This window comes from Carcharodon carcharias, chromosome 4 (assembly GCF_017639515.1).
Source record: "Carcharodon carcharias isolate sCarCar2 chromosome 4, sCarCar2.pri, whole genome shotgun sequence".
In the NCBI taxonomy this organism is placed as follows: domain Eukaryota; kingdom Metazoa; phylum Chordata; class Chondrichthyes; order Lamniformes; family Lamnidae; genus Carcharodon; species Carcharodon carcharias.
The window spans coordinates 23,748,189-23,770,601 of NC_054470.1; the positions used below are offsets into that span (position 1 = coordinate 23,748,189).

Sequence of the window (22,413 nt, forward strand, 5' to 3'; positions counted from 1 at the left end):
TGGATTAATGAACCACATCAGCATTAACCAAATGGAGCTCATTGGGAGATAGGTGGGTGGGAACATGAGAAAACTTTCCCATCACACTGGCAGGGGTAAGGGCGGGTTGATGTAGAAAGCAAAGGTGTTGGGGATAAAGCAGATAGGAGGCTGTAGTTGAGAGGCAAGGGATAGATACAGGAGAAGCAAACTGTTTCCAGTGGTTGATGAGCCTAGAATGAGAGCCAAATACACAAGATTAAATATAAGAAACTTAGAACAGAGAGCAGGAAAAATATCTTCATAGAGTTGAGTTGTGAGATTATGGAATTCACTTCCAAAACTGGTGGTGGAGGCAGAAACGATGTCAACAGGCAAGATTATATTGGATAGACGGATGAAGGAAAAAGATTTGAGGGAATGTGGGAACAGGGTGTGTAAATGTGATTAGGACTATTTACAAGTGCAGTGAATTCATATTGCATCTTACAGAAATAGTGTTGGTCCACTGCCCTGTGTTGGGTGTGAATAGAATGTATTAAAGCTTAGTCCAGATTCTCCAACCTTGGCAATGGCCAGAGTTAATTTTGAGAGACTGTCGTTATGACACTTGTTTTTACCATTGCTTCTCCTGCCTTTGCCATTTAATATACACAAATAAAATCGTTTTGGAGCATGATTCAAAAGCTAAAAAAGTCAGCCAAGCACAATCAAAAAATGTAAACGCATCTTGTACCAGCCAATTAATATCATAAGTCTATTGCGATCTCTGAATCCAGGCAAAAAATGTTGGTCAATTTTTAGTGTAACACTGGATTAGTTGTTCTCATTGCCACCCACTATCAGGTAAAATGTCAAATAAAGCGTCATCTATATTTATGAGTTTCCTAATGTGGACTCTGCTGATTCATCCTCATCAACAGAATTTGGCTTCCTCTTTAAAGTCTACACTCCAAATCTGGTTCGTGCTGCTGTATCATCTTTTATTTCCACTGTCATTGCATTACAGACGTTGCTGTGAGGAGTTGGAGAGAGTTAGGGGGCGCCCAACTGCTCTCCACACGTGTTGAAGTAGAAAACTCGCAAACGCAGCAGCAGTGAGCTGAAAAGCGAGAAGGGGAAGTGTTCTTGCTAACTGACTATTGATCACTTCCAGTCAGCTCCAGTTCCACCATCAGGTACCCTTGGGGTAGCAGACAACTGCGAGAAGAAGCCCAGGCAAAGAAACAGCGCAAGAACAGAAAGAGCGCCCCAGAGAAAACGTACTGTCGGCACCGGTATTCTCCAGTCTGCCAACGGGTTTATTTCGCAGCCGCTGAGCGCTCTCACCAGCAACCTTACTTACCTAAGGAGCCGAAAGGAGCAACATGAACCTCTTGTTTCGTCGATCTGACGGGGAAGACGCGATGAGCTGCAAAACCGCACAGGCGTTTATTTGTTGGTAAGTTGTTTCCTGTTTCAGCTCGTTTTTTAAACTTTCAATGTTGCCACAGTGATTTCAATTTCAATACAGTAATCTTGACAAATTAAGTTGAATACAGTCCATATGCCGAACCTTTGTATCGAAGCAGCACAGTTACAGCTTTTACAAAATACACAGGCATATATTGATCTCCGTTTTTTTGTATTTTCCCGGACCCAGAGATGTGTTCAGCCCTTGATTAATTATTTGAAGTTTAAATAATCGCTTTTTGACATTTTTTAAAAAAATATGGTCAATAGAATATATGATCAGACGATTTCCCGCGATGCTGCTCAGCAGCTCTTCCTCTTTGACCTGTAAGGTCGTGAGTATAGGGAGCATATAACAATACCGACTTGAATAGTGGAGCAAGAAAATTTGATGAATTTTAAGAAGGTTGGTTATTGGAAATGCACCATGGAAGTACTGTGACTAGGCGGGTTAGACGAATGAAGGTTTTCATGCCTGCCTGTAGCTATTTCTACGTTTTAAGGAAAATTGCTGTCTTACAATATACACTGGGATCCCGCTATAACATAGTCCACAGGGTCCATATCTCAAGACTGCGTTATAGGTGAAACTGCATTTTAACAAAGTCATTTTAAAAATGCCAAGCCAGGAGCCACAACAATAAAAGAAAATTAAGACAATCAATTCAAAAAGCTTGAATGTTAACCCTTCTGGTAACAGGAATGAGATCATACATTAAGATAAAAGCAAAAAACTGCGGATGCTGAAAATCCAAAACAAAAATAAAGATACCTGGAAAACTCAGCAGGTCTGGCAGCATCTGCGGAGTGGAACACAGTTAACGTTTCGAGTCCGTATGACTCTTCAACAGAACTGTCCTCTCCGCAGATGCTGCCAGACCTGCTGAGTTTTTACAAGTATTTTTATTTTTGTTTGAGAATATACATTGTTGGATGCATGTGGAACATGGAGATCAGTTAGCTCGATTGGCTGGACTGTGATGCAGATCAACGCCAGTGGTGCGGGTTTAATCCCTGTACGGGTTGCGGTAACTCATGGAGACTCTGCCTCCTCGCCTGGCCCGATGCTTGCCGAGTGGTGCCCATCAAGCTACAAGTAACCGATTTGTTTCTCTTTAATAGTTATAATGGGTGGCTTTAATTAGCTGAATGTAGACTGGGACAGTGATGGTGTAAAGGGCGTAGAGGGGAAAAAGTTCCTAGATTGTGTTCAGGAAAAGTTTGTACAGCAGTATGTGTCCAATCCAACAAGAAAATATGCATTGTTGGACCTGGTTCTTGGAAATGAAGTGGGCCAAGTAGATCAAATGTCAGCGGGGGAACATTTAGGAGACAGTGATCATTGTATTGTACGTTTTAGAATGATTTACATTTCTAAGGCCAAGGCCTGACCAACAGGGACAACTGGCTTGATAAGACAAGTTACCCCAAAACCTCTTTTGAAATTATTAATGGTTGAAACATTAACCATCTCAAGAATCCAGACAAAGGAATAGACATGTCTCTCCACAGATGCTGTCAGACCTGCTGAGTTTTTCCAGCAATTTTTGTTTTTGTGTGTGAAAGGAATATACATCTTTTGTCCAAACCAAAGTAGAGAGGTGGGAGTCATATCACATGACCCCCACCCCTAGCTGGGATAACCAGTTACATTGCCTTGTGGAGCTGCAAAGCACACTGCCATCTTCCATCAATTAAGCAGCAGCTCAGAACAAGGGCTTGGTCCATGTGAATGCCTAACCCCTATCTACGCTGTTTCTATTGGAACTTCTGGATTTCTGAACCATTGCCTGCAAGACTAATTTGCCTCTGAGTGCTCATCTCATTGTGGAAGTCATCTCTACTGGAAAAGTGAATTATTCGCTCACCCATTCACTCATCCTTTCAATAACAATCAAATACTGGATCTTTAAACTTACCAAACAGCAGCTACCCCTGTAAAAAAGGGACATGTCCTGTCTTCCCCCAAGTTTATTCTGCTCCGAAGGAGTTCCCCAGGGATGCTGTGCTGCATATTTCTGTGATAGCTGGGATCAGAAGACCCTGGAAGAAATGCACAGCAGCATCGACTTGGGGGAATTTAAGAGCACAGCGACAATCTGCTTGTCATTGTCACTGCTGGGAAGATTCAAGCCATTAAAATTAGATCACATTGACTCCACATTTAATCAACGTTGGCCTGGATTTTTCATTAAGAATAAAGGCAAGCCTAACAGTGGCCACCGTTATTATGGAGTAAATCAGGCAGCAACTTCTGAAGTCTGCACATACTCAATTAAACATGAAAATCTGGAAGTTGTGGTCCAATTTGCCCTGCTCCTCCCAAAGCTTTGCTCCACTGGTATCTCATCAATGGATTGAAATACACGTCCATGTAAGGGCGTGAGGTTGCTGTACATACCAGACTAAGTTAGCACTAGTGAATTCAGGCATAAATGAACTTTCAACAGCATGATAAGTCTTAATTATTGCCAAACAACTTCTCAGACTGTGAAAATTTAGTTTTACAAGTGTGGAATCATATTCCTTCAAATTTTAATTATTGTTGAAGATTTAAAATGAAAAAAGTATTTATTTTTGCTTTATTTTTAATCACCCTCCCTTAATCCCATCTTTCTTTCCTCTCTTTCATTCTCTGTACATTTGCTGCTGGAGGCTTCCCTGAGTAGGGAATGCCAGTGTGGTATCGCCAACACAGAGTAACTCTCTAATGAGGACTTGGCGCACCTTTGTCTTGGATGTCAAGCGAGCAAGGCTGAACAGCTTTCCATTTTACTTAATTGAATATTCTACATTATACCTCCTTGTTTAGACTCTGCGTCTGAGAATTCTTCAGTTTGTTTGGTTGAAGAACTACACTGTTGATTGCCACGTTCACACATGCCACAAAACCACTAAAGATGCCACCACATCGGATTAGAAGCCTGACTGGAGCAAATCTCCACTCAGAAACTGTGGGCAGCTTCATCATAGTGAATGGCAAGTACTATTTCTTTACTGCTGACTGCAAAGTCCAGACAAATTTGTTCATCCAGTATAACCTCAGCTCCAGGTGTTGAGGAGTTAAGAGTTTGCCCATCCCTGACAACAACGGTCATTTGTATATGGTGCCTTCAATGTAGTAAACATATGTAAACATATTATCACATCCCTTATTTCTATTCATGCCATAATCAAATTCCTAAACATAATTGTCATAACCATTATTTATATGATTAACTTATTATGTAATTTCTTTCCCTTTTAAAATGTTTTTCCATTTCTTGATCTTACTAAGTTTCTTCTAAGTTCTCCTGTAGTATGTCATTATTTCCTCCGAAAAGTTACATCCTCAGACCTACAATCAGTGTTTGAGGAGCTGTGCCTCTGAAGAGGAGAAATTTCATAGTCACCTTTAGATGAGAGACTAAGGGGGTTAAATTGCGCAACGTAGCTCCTGTTTTGCATGATGCGGTCTTTGAAATATGGTTTGACATGCATGCTTCTGATGGGAAAGTGCACAGAATGCTGTCTCGATAAAGTGATTTGCATGTGCATTCCTAACAACTGCAGGTAGCTTGCAGAGCTACATGCCATGTGATTTGAAGCCATTGCCACCACTTTGCAACTGCATACTCTAACCAGCATGCTGCTGTTTACAGTTGGTGAGTATAATAAAGGGCGTAAAGGATCCCCCACTAAAGCTGTTTAAAGGATCATGAAATCCATACAGGTTAGTTGCTGGATGATTTGTTCATGCTGCTGATGCAATTGTAGATATTTTTGGAGGTTTTCCTTTCTTGATCAAAGTAATAGATGTACGGCTGGATTTTACAGGTCTCTTGACGGTGTGTTTGAAAGTGAGGGGCCTCATAAGATGCAATGGTTTGTCACTGCCTTTCCACCTACCCCTAATTTGTCTCCCATTTTACAGTGTGCTGGGGAGCCCTTGGGGCTATTACGGCTCTTAAATGGCCACCTGATGGCCACGCTGCAGAGATTGGCACTGCATGTACTTCAGAGGCTAGGATAATGGAGAAACGCTCACAACACACACATCTTCCACAGCACTGACGGTGATATTGATCACTCCCTGGTGATGCCCCACGGTTAGCATGCAACCATTGAAGTTTGTTCATTGAAAGCAAAACACAAAGATTGTGACACTGTACAAGAACAAGGGTGATCGCAGTGATTGCAGCACCATCGAGGCATTTCCCTGCAGAGCACAGAGCATCATGGGAAAAGTATTTGCCCGTCTTGCCCCTGTCAGACTGCAGATCCTGAACACATCTAACCTATAATTAACATGATCTTCTTAATCTGGCAGCTGCAAGAGAAATGCCGCGAACAAGGGAGACCACTATATGTTACCTTGGTCGATCTCATCAAGGCATTTGATCATGTGAGCAGAGGCAGCCTATTTAAGCTGCTGGAGAAAATTGCCTGCCTGCTGAAGCTGTTCAATGTGATCTCCTCTTTCCATGGCAACATGATAGATAGTGTCAGCAGGGCAACAGTGCAACATCGGAACCATTTGATATCAGCAATGGGTCAAACAGGGCTGTGGTCTGGCACTAACACTCTTTGGAATATTTGTATCTTTGCTACTGTCATATGTCTCCAGGACATCTACAGAGGGTGTCTAGTTACATTCCAGAATTGATGGAAAGCTGTTCAACCTTGCTCGCTTGACATCCAAGACAAAGGTGCGCCAAGTCCCCATCAGAGAGTTACTCTGTGTTGGCGATACCACACTGGCATTCCCTACTTAGGGACGCCTCCAGCAGCAAATGGACAGACTCACCCACACTTGAAAAGAGTTTGGTTTGACCATCAGCATCAGAAAGACAACTGTCATGGTCCAGAATGATCATACCACCATCTATCAGCATTGACAATGTGACACCGGAAGTTGTTGATAGCTTCACATATCTAGGCTCCACAATCACCAGCAATCTGTCATTTGCTGCTGAAATCAACACTTGCATCACAAAAGCTGCAGGTGTTATGTTCAAGTTGAGTAAGAGAGTGTGGAACTGCAGCAACCTGACTGAGAACACCAAACTGCGAGTCCACCAAACCTGCGTTCTCCAGCGCACCCCTCTACAGTGGTGAGACCTGGACAGTATAAGCTATGCAGTAGGAAAGGCTGAACAGTTTCCATCTTCACTGTTTCAGATGTATCTTAGGCATCTCTTGGCAGGAAAAGGTCACCAACTCAGAGGTTCTGTGGCATGCTAATTCCATCAGCATACACTCATTGCTAAGCCAACAAATGTTTGCGCTGGCTCAGCACATTCATCAGATGGATGATGACTGTTGTGGTGATGGGAGGAGAAGAAATAAGAGGTCCATGCTTACACCATCTGCACCTTGTGAATCACAAGTTTGTAGAATGAAGGAGAAGCTGGAAGAGAGAGGAGGATTAGGAATGCAGGTGCACTCACATTGAACCCTGCAGTGCCACCAGTGGCCACGACCTCAACCACGCTCTGTCCCATGATGGCCAGCATTATCCCCTTCTTTATCACAAGATCATGGCCACGATTTTTAGGATGGTAGGGTTTCCCTTCAATGAGTGTTAATTGGCAGGAGGCAGAACACTTGCCCTTCACTCGGGAGGAAGTCCTTCCTCAGAAGGCTGCCTGCCAATCTGATTGACTAGTAGCTCTCTATTCCCAGCAGTGCCAGAAGCTGCTATGGACAGGACTGGGACTAGAAGCAGTCCCCAGAGAGCCCCAGGAGTCCAGGGCCATGGAAGTGTGGGTGTCTCAGGGTGGGGTGGGGAGGTGAGGCTCAGGGAGGCGTGTAGGGGGGCTGGAGTGTTGCTGGAGAGGTTGGGAGGTGGAACGAGTAGTGCCTGATGTTCTGGAGGTGCCCCCCCACCCTCCACCTCCTGGCCCGAGGCCTGAGTATGGTCATCGTTTGGGTTCCTCCTGACCCTGAACTCCTGCCAGCCTGAAAATTGAGGCTTTGTGGGAAACGGCCCTTAATTGGTCAATAATTGGCCACCTAAGAGCCTCAAATGGGGCAAGGGTGGGCGGGCTGCCCCAGACCTCAGCCGTCCAAGCACAAAATTGTTGCGAGGTTGGGCTGGGCAAGAGCCCAGTGGGAACCCATCTGAAAAATTTTACAGCCACTACACCCCAAACTCATAATGCTGGCAGTGGAATGTAAAATTCTGCCCCATAAGAAATAGGAGCAGGCATAAGTCACTCAGCCGCTAGAGCCTGCTCTGCAATTCAATAACATGAATTGAATTAATAACCATGCAGACTGTGAAATATAAAGTATATACTTTAACATAACTACATATATGGTATATATATATATATATATAAAACTACATATATACGGAATGAAACTGGATGGACCACCTGGCATTGACCTAGAAATGACAATGGCAATGGTAACTCTGTCGATCCTCTTTATGGACATCTGGGGGCTAGTGCCAAAATTGGAAGAGCTGTCTCACAGACTAGTCAAGTAACAGCCTGACAGAGTCATCCTCATGGAATCATGCCTTACAGATAATGTCCCGGACTCCACCATCAGCATCCCTGGATATGTCCTGTCCCACTGGCAGGACACACCCAGCAGAGGTGGTGGCACAGTGGTATACAGTCAGGGCGGAGTTGCCCTGGGAGTCCTCGGCATCGACTCTGGACCCCATGAAGTCTCATGGCATCAGGTCAAACATGGGCAAGGAAACCTCCAGCTGATTACCACACCCACCCCGAACTGATGAATCAGTGCTCCTCCATGTTGAACATCACTTAGAGGAAGCACTGAGAGTGGCAAGGGCACAGAATGTTCTCTGGGTGGGGGACTTCAATGTCCATCACTAAGAGTGGCTTGGTAGCACCACTACTGACTGAGCTGGCCGAGTCCTAATTGACATAGCTGCTAGACTGGGTCTGCAGCATGTGGTGAGGGAACCAACAAGAGGGAACAATATACTTGACCTCATCCTCACCAACCTGCCTGCCACAGATGCATCTGTCCATGACAGTATCGGTAGGAGTGACCACTGCACAGTCGTTGTGGAGATAAAATGCTGCCTTCACATTGAGGATACCCTCCATTGTGTTGTGTGACACTACCACTGTGCTAAACGGGGTAGATTTTGAATAGATCTAGCAACTCAAGACTGGGCATCCATGAAGCGCTGTGGGCCATCAGCAGCACCAGAATTGTACTCAAACACAATCTGTAACCTCATGGCCAGGCATATCCTCAAATCTACCATTACCATCAAGCCAGGGGATTAACCCTGGTTCAATGAAGAGTGCAGGAGGACATGCCAGGCCAGCACCAGGCATACCTAAAAATGAGGTATCAACTTGGTGAAGCTATAACACAGGGCTACTTGTGTGCCAAACAGCAAAAGCACCAAGTGATAGACAGAGCTAAGCAACACCACAACCAACAGATCAGATCTAAGCTCTGCAGTCCTGCCACATCCAGCCATGAATGCTGGTGGACAATTAAGCAACTCACTGGAGGAGGAGGCTCCACAAATATCCCTATCCTCAATGATGGAGCCCAGCAAAAGATAAGGCTGAAGCATTCGCAACAATCTTCAGCCGAGTGGATGATCCATCTCTGCCTCCTCTGGAAGTCCCCAGCATCATAAATGCCAGTCTTCAGCCAAATTGATTCACTCAACGTGATATCAAGAAATGGCTGAAGGCACTGGATACTGCAAAGGCTATGGGCCCTGACAATATTCTGGCAATAATACTGAAGACTTGTGCACCAGAACTTGCAGCGACCCTAGCCAAGCTGTTCCAGTACAGTGACAACACTGGCACCTACCCGGCTATATGGAAAATTGCCCAAGTATGTCCTGTGCACAAAAAGCAGGACAAATCCAACCCAGCAAATTACCGCCCATCACTCTACTCTCGATCATTAGTAAACTAATGGAAGGGGTCATCAACAGTGTTATCAAGCGGCACTTGCTTGTTCACTGATGCCCAGTTTGGGTTCCACCAGGGCCACTCAGGCCCTGACTGCATTACAGTCTTGTTTCAAACATGGACAAAAGAGCTGAACTCCCGAGGTGAGGTGAGAGTGACTGGCCTTGACATTAAGGCAGCATTTTCCTGATGAGGCATCAAAGAGCCCTAGCAAAACTGGAGTCAATGGGAATCAGGGGGAAAACTCTCTGGTGGTTGGGGTCATACCTAGCACAAAGGAAGAAGGTTGTGGTTGTTGGAGGTCAGTCATCTCAGCTCCAGGACATCACTCCAGGAGTTCCTCAAGGTAATGTCCTCAGCCCAACCATCTTCAGCTGCTTCATCAATGGCCTTCTTTCCATCAGAAGGTCAGAAGTGGGGATGTTTGCTGATGGTTGCACAAAGTTCAGTACCATGCGCGACTCCTCAGATACTGAAGCAGTCCATGTCCAAAAGCAGCAAGACCTGGACAATATCCAGGCTTGGGCAGACAAGTGGCAAGTAACATACATGCCACACAAGTGTCAGGCAATGACCATCTCCAACAAGAGAGAATTCAACCATCGCCCCTTGATGTTCAATCACATTATCATCATTGAATCTCCCACCATCAACATCCTGTGGGTTACCATTGAACAGAAAATGAACTGGACTAGCCACATAAATACGCTGGTTACAAGAGCAGGTCGGAGGCTAGGAATAGTGTGACGAGGAACCCACTTCCTGACTCCCCAAAGCCTGTCCACCATCTACAAGACTCAAGTCAGGAGTGTGATGGAATACTCCCCACTTACCTGGATGATTGCAGCTCCAACAACACTCAAGAAGCTTGACACCGTCCAGGACAAAACAGCCTACTTGATTGGCATCACATCCACAAACGTTCATTCCCTCCACCACGGATGCACAGTAGCAGCAGTGTGTACCATCTACAAGATGCATTGCAGGAATTCACCAACACTCCAAACCCATGACCATTACCACCTAGAAGGAGAAGGGCAGCAGATAGATGGGAACACTGCCACCTGAAAGCTCCCCTCCAAGTCACTAACCATTCTGACTTGGAAATATATTGCCGTTCCTTCACTATAGCTGGGTCAAAAACCTGGAATCCCTTTCCTAACAGCACTGTGGGTTTACCTACACCACATGGACTGCGGCAGTTCAAGGAGGCAACTCACCACCACCTTCTCAAGGGCACCTCGGGATGAGCAATAAATGCTGGACTAGCCAGCAAAGCCCACGTCCCATGAATGAATAAAAATAATATAGGTTTAGAAAGTTGCTCATTTTGATGAATGATTGTTGTTTTATGAGATTCAAGAATTTGGAGTTTGATTTTCTTATCTGTGTACAACTGAAAAAGGGAAATGTGTTGGATGGTAATGTTTGAAAATTCCCCATGAGCTTCAATGTCACTTATCATTAGCAAGTTGAGGGCTGGAGAGTTTCTGTGTCACAAGATTTTACATGCTCCTGCTGGGAGTGTTTCCAGCGGAGGGGGTTGTGGGGGGGGGGCACGCAAAATGGGCGTGGCAGGTGAAATGCCACCCCACTACCTTCCCTCCCACCCCTGAGCTCACCCCAGTAATAAGGGGGAGTGGGTGAGTGCTGAAGTCAGCAGTTCACTTGCTATATTTAAATAGAAAATCAAGAGTCATTTAGGCTTGTTACCAAGAGTCTTGATCCTGACACTATGCTGCCCATGCCATTCAATGTTGGCATGAACAGTCGGGTGGGAGTGGGCAGCCTGATTTTTTTAAACAATCTCCTCAAAGGGCAGGAAGGAAGTGGGTTCTATTTTTAGGGGCTGCCCTTTGTCAATTGGTGTGTGCCCCCCCCACCCCCCCTAAGATAGAACCGGCCTTTCTTCCTACCTGCCAGCAGCCTAAAACCCACCCCCTGCCCTCTCCCTGACCTGCCCAAACCATCCCTGTCCAAGACCCTGGACTTGCCCATTTCCAAGGATCCATGGGCCTCCTTCCTCCTCTTGCAATCCTGGCAGCGCCCACTACACGCTTTTGGGGCTGCCGGGCAATTAGTTGGCTAGAAGTTCCGGAGGGCAGGACTTCCTCCTCAGTGAGGGGCAGAAGTCTTACTCAGCTCTTGTTTAGCCCACCCACAGTGTGTTATGGCTGCGGGGCAGGCTGTCGTGGAGTGGGTTGTCTCCACACCGAAGCAAAAACAGAATTACCTGGAAAAACTCAGCAGGTCTGGCAGAATCGGCGGAGAAGAAAAGAGTTGACATTTCGAGTCCTCATGACCCTTGAACAGAACTGAGTGAATATTAGAATAGGGGTGAAATATAAGCTGGTTTAAGGTGGGGGGGCCGTGGGGGGAGAGAATTGGAGGGGGGTGGTGTGGTTGTAGGGACAAGCAAGCAGTGATAGGAGCAGATAAGCAAAAGATGTCACAGACAAAGGAACAAAGAAGTGTTGAAGGTGGTGATATTATCCAAACGAATGTGTTAATTAAGAATGGATGGCAGGGCACTCAAGGTACAGCTCTAGTGGGAGTGGGGTGGAAAGACTAGCAGAGGGCATACAAGATTTAAAAATAATGGAAATAGGTTGATGAGGCAGGTGTCCACACCCCTGTCCTGTACATAGGCAATCGTATCCCTGAGCAGCGCGAGGCTGTCAGAGATCTTCCTGCTCGGCACAGTGCAGGTCTGGTCAGGGTGGATCACCAACTCCAGAGCGGACTTGACCCGATTGGCGATGACTTTGGACAGAATCTTATAGTCGACATTCAACAGTGAAATGGGTTGCCAATTTCTAATTTCCTCCCTTTCCCCCTTGTGCTTGTAGATGAGGGTGATGATGCCTTTCCTCATGGATACTGACACGCTGCCGGCCAGAAGCATACTTTCGTTCACTTCTAGCAGGTCTGGGTGATCCAGTCCCACAGAGCTGAATACAACTCAGCCAGTAAGCCGTCGCTTCTGGGAGTCTTACTCTTCTCGAAGGACTCAAGGGCCTTACTCAGTTCATCAGGAGTTAGCGGTTTGTCCAGACTCTCCTGTGTACGGTTGTCTAAGACCTCCATGATAGAGGACAGTAAGGACTGGGAGGCCACTCTGTGAGCTTCACGTCATACAATCTGGCATAAAAGGATTTGCTGATCCTCAAAATGTCAGACTGTGATGACTTTAATAAGCCGTCTTCTTCCTTCAGGCTGCTGATCACAGAGCTCTCTCTGTGTACCTTTTGGAAGAAGAAACTTGAGCACGTCTCATTCTGCTCCACAGAGCGGACTCCGGAGCAGAAGATGATCTTGGAGGCCTCCGAGGCAGAGAGCTAGGCTTGCTGGCTGTTCACCTCTTGGAGTTCCTCCTTGACATTGACCCCCATTGACTGCAGCAAGAACAGGTTCTGCATGTTTTTCTGGGTCGGGACATTTTCCTCTGTTCCTTTATAACTTTCTAGATGCCTTTGAGGATGAAAAACCTCTTGATGTTTTCCTTGATCACTTTCCACCAATGTGTTAGGGACTCAAAGAGGGGTTTCATGGTTCTCTGACCTTTGTGGTCCCTCTTGAGTTCCTCAATGTTCTCTGTGGTCAGCAGTTGCACGTTCAGCTTCCATTTCCCCCTGCCAACCCTCTGGTCTTCCTGTAAGTGGCAGTCAGCCAGTAGGAGGCAGTGGTCAGAGAAGAACACCGGCTTGACGTCAGTGGATCTGACTGTGAATGCACGGGACACAAACAGGAAGTCTGTCCTGCAACGGATGGACCCGTCTGGCCACGACCAGGTGTATCTACACTACGCTCCATCTGCAGGGTTGCTGAAGATGTCATGCAGCTTGGCATCCTTCACTGTTTCCATCAGGGATCTGGACATAGCGTCCAATCTGCTGTCAGATCGTCCAGCCGCATCGATGATGCAGTTGAAGTCACCGCCCAGAATGAGTGGCCTGGAGGTCGCCAGCAGCAGGTGGGAGCTGCTGAAAGACCACTAGCCGCTCGCTCTTTTGAGCCGGGGCGTCCACGTTAATTAACCAGAGTAGGGCATTCTTGTACATTATGTCTGCTATGAGGAGGTGCCCGCCCACCATCTCCTTAACCTCAGAGATGGTGAAGTTGCTTCCCCGCAGCAGAAAACCCAAGCCGGACCGGAGGAACGTGAGTCATTTCCTCCCGACCAGATCGATGGCCCATGGGACCACCATCGTGACTATTGCCTGTAGGAGCTGAGGTGCAGTTCTACTCCTGTAGAAACAGCAGGTCAACTTTGCACAGTTGAGGCACCTTGACAAAATTCTTTGGAATCAACTCATTTCATGATAACCATTTCCAACAGCGCCAATGCATCTCCCCTTTAAGTAGTGCTAGGCACTTGTGATATTAGCCCCCTGTTATGGACAGGGCGATTTGGTGGGACAATTTTTCCCCTTTTTTCTCACCTCTCTGTTGACCACAAGATATATTTTTTGAGAAGGGGTATTTTAAACATTTTGAGTGTTGTGACCTTAATGAATTGACATGAACAGGCTTGCTGGAAGTTTAAAACAAAGAAAGGATAAATGTTTATTTACACAACACCGAAAAAGTAAATACAACAAAACAGCCACTCTGTCAAATACATAGACACCCATTCACACAAGAAAATATGAGTTCCAGTGATGAAATATGCACATAGATTACTCAGAGTAACAAGAAACAATTCACCTGTTCTTAACTAGTCCTTTAAGATGAAAAGCATTGCAGGCCTGAAAGACTCTCTGTCTTGGCTCATTGAAGACAATGGATGTTGGAGGTTCCTGGGTTTTTCATACAAGATTATGGGCAAGCTTCTGCAGAGAATCTCTATAATCTTGCAGGTGAAAATGAATTAGTCCTCTTTTCACTGCCTGAGATGACTGTCTGTTTGAGGCAAGGTTCTTTTCTTCTTGCTGGATGATAATCTCTCCATGCTGCTGGGCCCAGACTACCTTGTTGGGTTCTGTTGTGGAATAATAAGGTGTCAACCCACTCTCCTGTTAGTTCAGGTCATGTGATGGCAGTTTTGATGTGTCCAATTGTCCACATAATGGGTTGTAACCGAGGTGATTGATACACAATGGGGGGGCGGGGTAGACAACCAGTTATGATTAGCTCACTGAAAGCCCTTATTTGATATCCCACCTTCATTGTGCCAACTGGTCTGGTAGCCATTGTCTTTTAAACTCATTCCATTGAAATGGTGCGGGGGGGAATCAATTTGAATGGCGAAAACCTATTTGCATTTTTAATTAACTTCTTAAACATTTCTCTTTGTCTGTCCAGAAACTATGGGCAGAATTTTTCCGTCGGCGAGTTGGGGGTGGGGCCCACTCGCCGACGCGAAATGACGTCAGGCGGAACCCTCGATGTCATCCCGCCTCATTTAAATATTCAGGAAGGCGGGGGGACCGGCGAAATCAGCTGTCCGTCCGCCGACCTTTCAATGGCCAATTGAGGCCATTAACCCAATTAAAGACCCTGCCCGTCCAACCTTGAGGCTGGCGGGCAGGCCAGGAGCCCCAGCGGGCTTCTGATAATACATGAAACCTCATCCACTGGCGGGATGAGGTTTCATATCGGTTTTAAAAAACTTTAATAAAGTTTTTGTGATATTTATTAACATGTCCCATCTCCTGTAACATTGTCACATGAGGGGGACATGGTAGTGATATTTTTATTTTTCTAATTTTAAAGTTTCAAAAATTTTCAGTGATCTCCCTGAGGCAGCACTTCGTCTCAGGGAGATGTGTGCTCTCTCGTGCATATGCGTGGAAAGCACACTCTCGCATTTGGGGAATCCCCCCTCCTGCCCGCATAGCGCATCCTGTCGGGCGTCATGCTGGGCAGGTGTTAATTGGCCCGCCCACTTAAAATAGCAGCGGGGCCCTTTTCAGCAGCGGGGATCGGTTGCCTGCCCGCCTATCAAGGGCGAAATTCTGCCCTGTAAATAGAAGTCACCCGACTTTCCAGAAACCATTGTGAGAGAGTACAACGTCCAATTATTCCACTTTGCTTCCTTGTTAAAAATACAAAGCCCACTGCCCAATTATCTTTGCAGGCATGGTGTGACGGTTACACCTGGTACAAACAATCAATAAACAGCACAAGTAGCACTGGTTGCATGCAGCAATCATGGAAATCAACAGGCAGTGCAAATGTAATGTCCTGCCCACAGCCCCTGAACAGGCGGGGATTAATGCTGGACCAGGACCCCCATCCTGTTTTCAGGGGTTTTAACTCTGGAGTCACGAGTGCACTTAGGGGAATGTGGTGCACCTCTGGTGAGACCTATGTATCTATATAACAACAACTTGCATTTAAACAAGCATCTTTAATGTAGTGGAATGCCCCAATGTGTTCCAGAGGAGCATTGCCAAACAAAAAAATTGACACTGAGCCATGGAAGTAGATGCAGGTGACCTTAAACCTGGTTAAAGAGGTAGTTCTAATCTCTCTCTCTCTGAACTTACTGCACTCCATTCTCTCAGGTCCAACCCTGACATTGTCATCAAACCCGCTGACAAGGGTGGTGCTGTTGTTGTCAGGTGCACTGACCTCTACCTCGCGGAGGCTGAGCGTCAACTCGCAGACACTTCCTTCTACCTCTCCCTGGACCATGACCCCACCACTGAACATCAAGCCATTGTTTCCAGGACTGTCACTGACCTCATCTCCTCTGGGGATCTTCCTCCCACAGCTTCCAACCTGGTAGTCGCCCAACCTTAGACGGCCCGCTTCTATCTCCTACCCAAAATCCACAAACAGAACTGTCCCGGTAGACCGATCATCTCAGCTTGCTCCTGCCCCACAGAACTCATTTCTCGTTATCTTGACGCCCTTCTCTCTCCCCTTGTCCAGTCCCTTCCCACCTACATCCATGATTCCTCTGACACCTTACGTCACATCAACAATTTCCAGTTCCCTGGCCCCAACCGCTTCCTCTTCACCATGGACGTCCAATCCCTCTACAGCTCCATCCCCCACCGGGATGGTCTGAGGGCCCTTAGCTTCTTCCTCGAACAGAGGCCTGAACAATCCCCATCCACCACTACTCTCCTCCGTCTGGCTGAACTTGTCACACTGAACAATTTCTCCTTCAACTCCTCTCACTTCCTCCAAATAAAAGGTGTGGCTATGGGTACCCGCATGGGCCCCAGCTGTGCCTGTCTCTTTATGGGGTATGTGGAACATTCCTTGTTCCAATCCTACTCCGGCCCCCTTCCACAACTCTTTCTCCAGTACATCGATGATTACTTCGGTGCTGCTTCATGCTCTCGTCGGGACTTGGAAAAATTTATTAATTTTGCTTCCAATCTCCACCCCTCCATCATTTTCACGTGGTCCATCTCTGACACTTCCCTTCCCTTCCTTGACCTCTCTGTCTCAATCTCTGGTGATAGACTGTTCACCAATATCCATTACAAACCTACTGACTCCCACAGCTACCTCGACTACAGCTCCTCACACCCCGCTTCCTGTAAGGACTCCATCCCATTCTCTCAGTTCCTTCGCCTCCATCGCATCTGTTCTGATGATGCTACCTTCAAAAACAGTTCCTCTGACATGTCCTCCTTCTTCCATAACCAAGGTTTTCCACCCACGGTCGTTGACAGGGCCCTCAACCATGTCCGGCCCATCTCCCGCGCATCCGCCCTCACGCCTTCTCCTCCCTCCCAGAAACATGATAGGGTCCCCCTTGTCCTCACTTATCACCCCACCAGCCTCCGCATTCAAAGGATCATCCTCCGCCATTGCCGCCAACTCCAGCATGATGCCACCACCAAACACATCTTCCCTTCACCCCCCCCCCATCGGCATTCCATAGGGATCGTTCCCTCCGGGACACCCTGGTCCACTCCTCCATCACCCCCTACTCCTCAATCCCCTCCTATGGCACCACCCCATGCCCACGCAAAAGACGCAACACCTGCCCCTTCACTTCCTCTCTCCTCACCGTCCAAGGGCCCAAACACTCCTTTCAAGTGAAGCAGCATTTCACTTGCATTTCCCCCAACTTAGTCTACTGCATTCGTTGCTCCCAATGTGGTCTCCTCTACATTGGAGAGACCAAACGTAAACTGGGCGACCGCTTTGCAGAACACCTGCGGTCTGTCTGCAAGAATGACCCAAACCTCCCTGTCGCTTGCCATTTTAACACTCCACCCTGCTCTCTTGCCCACATGTCTGTCCTTGGCTTGCTGCATTGTTCCAGTGAAGCCCAACGCAAACTGGAGGAACAACACCTCATCTTCCGACTAGGCACTTTACAGCCTTCCGGACTGAATATTGAATTCAACAACTTTAGGTCTTGAGCTCCCTCCTCCATCCCCACCCCCTTTCTGTTTCCCCCTTCCTTTTGTTTATTTTTCCAAAAAATTATATAGATTTTTCTTTTCCCACCTATTTCCATTATTTTTAAACATTTTTAAATCTTTTATACTTCCCCCACCCCCACTAGAGCTATACCTTGAGTGCCCTACCATCCATTCTTAATTAGCACATTCGTTTAGATAATATCACCAACTTTAACACCTATGTGTTCTTTTGTTCTGTTGTTTGTGACATCTTTTGATGATCTGCTTCTATCACTGCTTGTTTGTCCCTACAACCACACCAACCCCCTCCACTTCTCTCTCTCTCTCTCTCCCCCCCCTACACATCTTAAACCGGCTTATATTTCAACTCTTTCTTGGACTCACTCAAGTTCTGTCGAAGGGTCATGAGGACTCGAAACGTCAACTCTTTTCTTCTCCGCTGATGCTGCCAGACCTGCTGAGTTTTTCCAGGTAATTCTGTTTTTGTTTTGGATTTCCAGCATCCGCAGTTTTTTTGTTTTTATCCATTAGTTTTAGGGAATGTCTGCTACCAGAATACTAAATAGATCTTTGGCTCTCAGAGGGAAATATGATGGGTCTGAGTCAGTTTGAAGTTTATGAGAATCATGTTTCATGCGGTCATGTGACACTGAAATAATAATATAACTGCCATTATATTGTCAGTTTGGCATAATTGCAAATCAATTCCTGGTGTGCATAAACAAAAGCAGCAGTGTAATTCATCTGGCTCTCAGTTGCTCAATCTGTCTCTCAGTGATGCTAGAATGTGTGAGACCACCTCTCGCAAACGGTCTCACCGATTTTAAAATCACCTTTCAATTTGTAATTTAGAACAATTTGCTTTGCTATAACTGGAGGTGCTGTAGTTCAAATGAGGTTCTGTTAGCTTCTTTAGTTGGTGAGGATGTTAACGACTGTATGGTATTATTTGAAGAAAAGAAAGGAGTTTCCCTGATGATCTGGTAAAATACTCCTACCTCAGTCAACCAGGGAGAAACACAATTTAACTGATTATGTTTATAGGCCCTTGTAGAATGTTGCTGGTGCAAAATTATTGCCATGCCTGCCTGCCTACTAAACAACAGCTATGACACTTCAAAAAATAGTTAATTATCTGAAGCTAAACTGAAACTAGCTATTCACTTTCCACTGAAGCCCTGCCCTAGGATTTAATGAGACAGTCGGTTCAGGCAGGATGGTGATCTATGAAGCATGTATTTAGTCAAAATGATCCATTAGGTAGGTAATATATTCTTAATTTCATATTCACCACATGACAAAGCAGTGCAGAGGGGAATAGACTTTGGTCTAACAGCCTAACTACCAGCTGTTTAGCCTGATCTGTGAAGGGTGCAATCAGCTACTGAAGTTAAATCTAGGGTGTGTTGTTTAGTAATTGTGATTGCTGCAAATGGTAGCCTTATAACTAATATCCGTCAATAGTAATTCAATTACTCACTGTAACAACCTCAATCTAGAGATTATTTTAAATGGCTTCCAGTAAGTAGCAGTAAGCTTCCAAAGTACTTCGTACTTCCATTATACTGACATCACACAGTGATAGTGCACTGTCTTTATGCATATTTCCACAGCTCTTCTGCCGAGGTTATGGTAGATGAATGGGAGAACCGCCTGGAAATTCACCCCCTATGTCAAAAGGGGTTCAAACTGTGAAAAAAAAACTGATGTATGGCGTAACTGGGTATAATTTGCAAATAGCTTTCATCAAAATGGGATACCTATAGGTGACCCCCTCGTGAATTAAAGAAAAACTGAAATAACCACAATTTATGCGGAGAAGAGTTTGATGATGGAAAGAACTCATTGTAATTAGGGACAAACGTTCCTGTCAGAAGGGTTTTGCATCCATTGTTAACAGTTGGAGTGTTATATACCTGCCCATTGTTTGGATGAAACACCCAGCAACCATTCTGGAATTTGTGAAATACCGTATGATATGAGAGAGTAGAAATGACTGAACATTTGAACTTTGGGGGTGCGGGAGGGGGGTAGGTGGGTGCAGAAGAATGCTTTATAAATCTTAGATATTTAGTTGAAATAAATGCATCAACTTTTTTGTTTTGTTAAAGCTTATTTCATCTAGGTTGTTTGAAGAACTCTACTGGTTGCTTTAAGAATTTATAGACAAGGTGTCTGCTTGTTGTTGTGTCAGTACATCAACAGGCATTTTGGCAATGGATATAGCTTGAGAATTAAAGCATATACTGTTCTTAAAGCTGGCTACATTTGAAGCCCTGCAGTTATGGAATTCATACATGCCAGCCTAAAAAACCAGTAGCTTCAAAACGCGAGTCTTCTTTAGGGCTTATACCAGCTCAAAAAAAACTAATAAGACCCGTAAAATATTGACTGTGAATATAAGTCCGGATGAAGCCAAGGAATTAAACTGATTATTTAGATCTTGCTGAACTGTCATAAATTTAAGTTGGAGATACACAATATTTGATTTTTTCTTTGGTGGAGGGAGAGGAATTTCAAGTGCTCCAAAATGCAGTTTACAGCTATAGTGGATTTAAAAATAAGTGAAAAAGAGAGAAATTTTCTAACAAGGCCTGGGCCATTCATTAAGTTCTTTATACCTTTTCTCAGGCTATTTATTTATCATAGATACCGTCTATAGGGTGACTAAAAGATTGATCAGAAGGGAGAAAACAGAATGAGAGTAAACTCGAAAGAAATATTTTTAAAAACAGATTATAAGAGCTTCTCCAAGTATGTAAAAAGGAAGAGTGTAGTGAAAGTAAGCGTGGGGCCCTTAGAGGCAGAGACAGGAAAAATTATAATTGGAAATAAGGAAATAGGCTTAAACAAATATATTTTGTGTCTATTTTCACAGTAAAAACACTAAAAAGTACCAGAAATATTAGGGAACCAAAGGTTCAGTGAGAGTAAGGAACTTTAAGTATTTAATGAATATTAGCAAATAAAAAGTACTGGAGAAATTAACTAAAAGCTGACACATTCCTCATACCTGAAGGCCTACATCCTGCAAAATAAGTGGGTATAGATTTATTTTTCACTTGCTGCCTACTTATTTATTCTCCCTCTCTCTCAACCCAAACTTTCGTTCCCCCTCTTTATTTTTTTTGCACCTGATTTGACATTGAATTTATCCATTCTAATTCAGTTCTTGCACTGTTACACAAGAAGATTAGAAATAGGAGGATGATTTCCTCATCTATGTCCTAAATGGCTGCCCTATATCCTGACACTATGGACCAGATGTTCTTAGATTTGGGAAGACTCTGTGGACCTTTGAAAATGGCAGGCAGAACTGGATGCGAATGTTCCGCCCCCATTTCTGACTGGTCCAAATTTTTACACTGGGGGTTGTGGGTGGGTGATTGATTCACACAGGTGGGTAGCCCAAAATCAGCAGGGTTATTTGAACTTAGCGCTGAGTTCAAACAGACCCTATTTTGGCTGTTCCCAGGGCCTTAACATGCAGTGTGGGAGTCACAGATTTACAGAGTAGACACAAATGCTCTTGAAAGGAGAATAAGGCCCAGTTAAGTTTCATTATTGGGAGTTTTAAAACCCCTGATCCTTAAAGCTGAAAAAATAACAGGATTAAGCTGCCAATAAGAGTTATAAAAAACATTGTCTGCTGGACTGCTTTGTTTCACAGGCCATCTGGTGTAGGTTAAAAAAAGTTACCTGTTCCACAGTTTCAACAGAGTTCTTTATTGACATTCCCAAGGACTGTTATTATATCATTATGAATGCTTGATTAAGTTTTAAAAGTTACAAAAGCAGTTACTTCAGCAGAGGGGTTCTGACAGTTTGATTGACATTTCAAGAGGCTGTTAAAATATTAATTGTCTTTGATATGTGTACTGAATAGAAGTGTGTTTGTTTGTATAACAGATTAACCAGTTGAGGAGCTTTAAAAGCTTTTAATGGGTTTCATGAATGGGAATTTTTTTGTTGTCATGTGTATGAGTGAAAGCTGTATTAGATTGTTAGAAGTTTATTTTTTTATCTCCACGTGGCTCCTGAAGTCTGTGCATGATGGATACTGAGTGAACAGCTATGGAGGTAGCATGGGGGTATGAGGGGGCATCAGGGTGTGTGGGAGTATGAGTTGACATGAAGGTAGTATGAGAAATACTAGAGCTCAAGGGGGTGGATGGGAGCAAGACCTGGAATAAGAGTGGCATAGTAGTATGAGGAGGCATGGGGTGGGTGGGCGTGAGGGGTGGGGGCTAGAGGGCCTAGCAGCTTCTAAAACAATTGGGACAAAGCCCTAGAAAACCAAGATTGTCTTTCTAACCAGCCACTCCACTGTGATTGCCACCTGTGATCTGCTACTGGGGTCAGTAGGCCCGACTCTAACCTGCCCCTTCCTCCTCAGAGCAAAAATTGGGTTTAATTGGGCTCTCTAAACTGAGGTGGGTATGCTGAGTCGGGAAATTGCCCAACTCGAGCTACCTGTCTTGGAAGCAAAACTCTGGCCCCATGTCCCCTAGGTCCAGACTCCCCAGCCAAGGGATACAGCCTCTCAGCATCTACTCTGTTAAGCCCCCTCAGAATTTTTTGTTTCAATGAGATCATCTCTTATTCTTCTTAACTCCAGAGAGTATAGCCCCATTTTACTCAGTTGTTCCTCATAGCACAACCCTTTTTATCAAATGAATCAATCTACTGAACTTTTACTGCACGCCCTCTAAGGCAAGTATATCCTTCCTTAGGTACTAAGA

The 22,413-nt window shown here is 45.1% G+C and overlaps 1 protein-coding gene across 1 annotated transcript in view; it reads left to right on the plus strand.

Annotated features, from left to right (window-relative positions):
* Window positions 1-927: 927 nt before the first annotated feature.
* The window catches only part of LOC121277133 (beta-1,3-galactosyl-O-glycosyl-glycoprotein beta-1,6-N-acetylglucosaminyltransferase-like), an 86,490-nt gene continuing 65,004 nt past the window's right edge, over window positions 928-22,413 (plus strand). The window contains exon 1 of the mRNA XM_041186183.1: window positions 928-1,420. The gene's annotated coding sequence lies outside the window, so the exon portion shown is untranslated. The remainder of the gene's footprint in view (window positions 1,421-22,413) is intronic.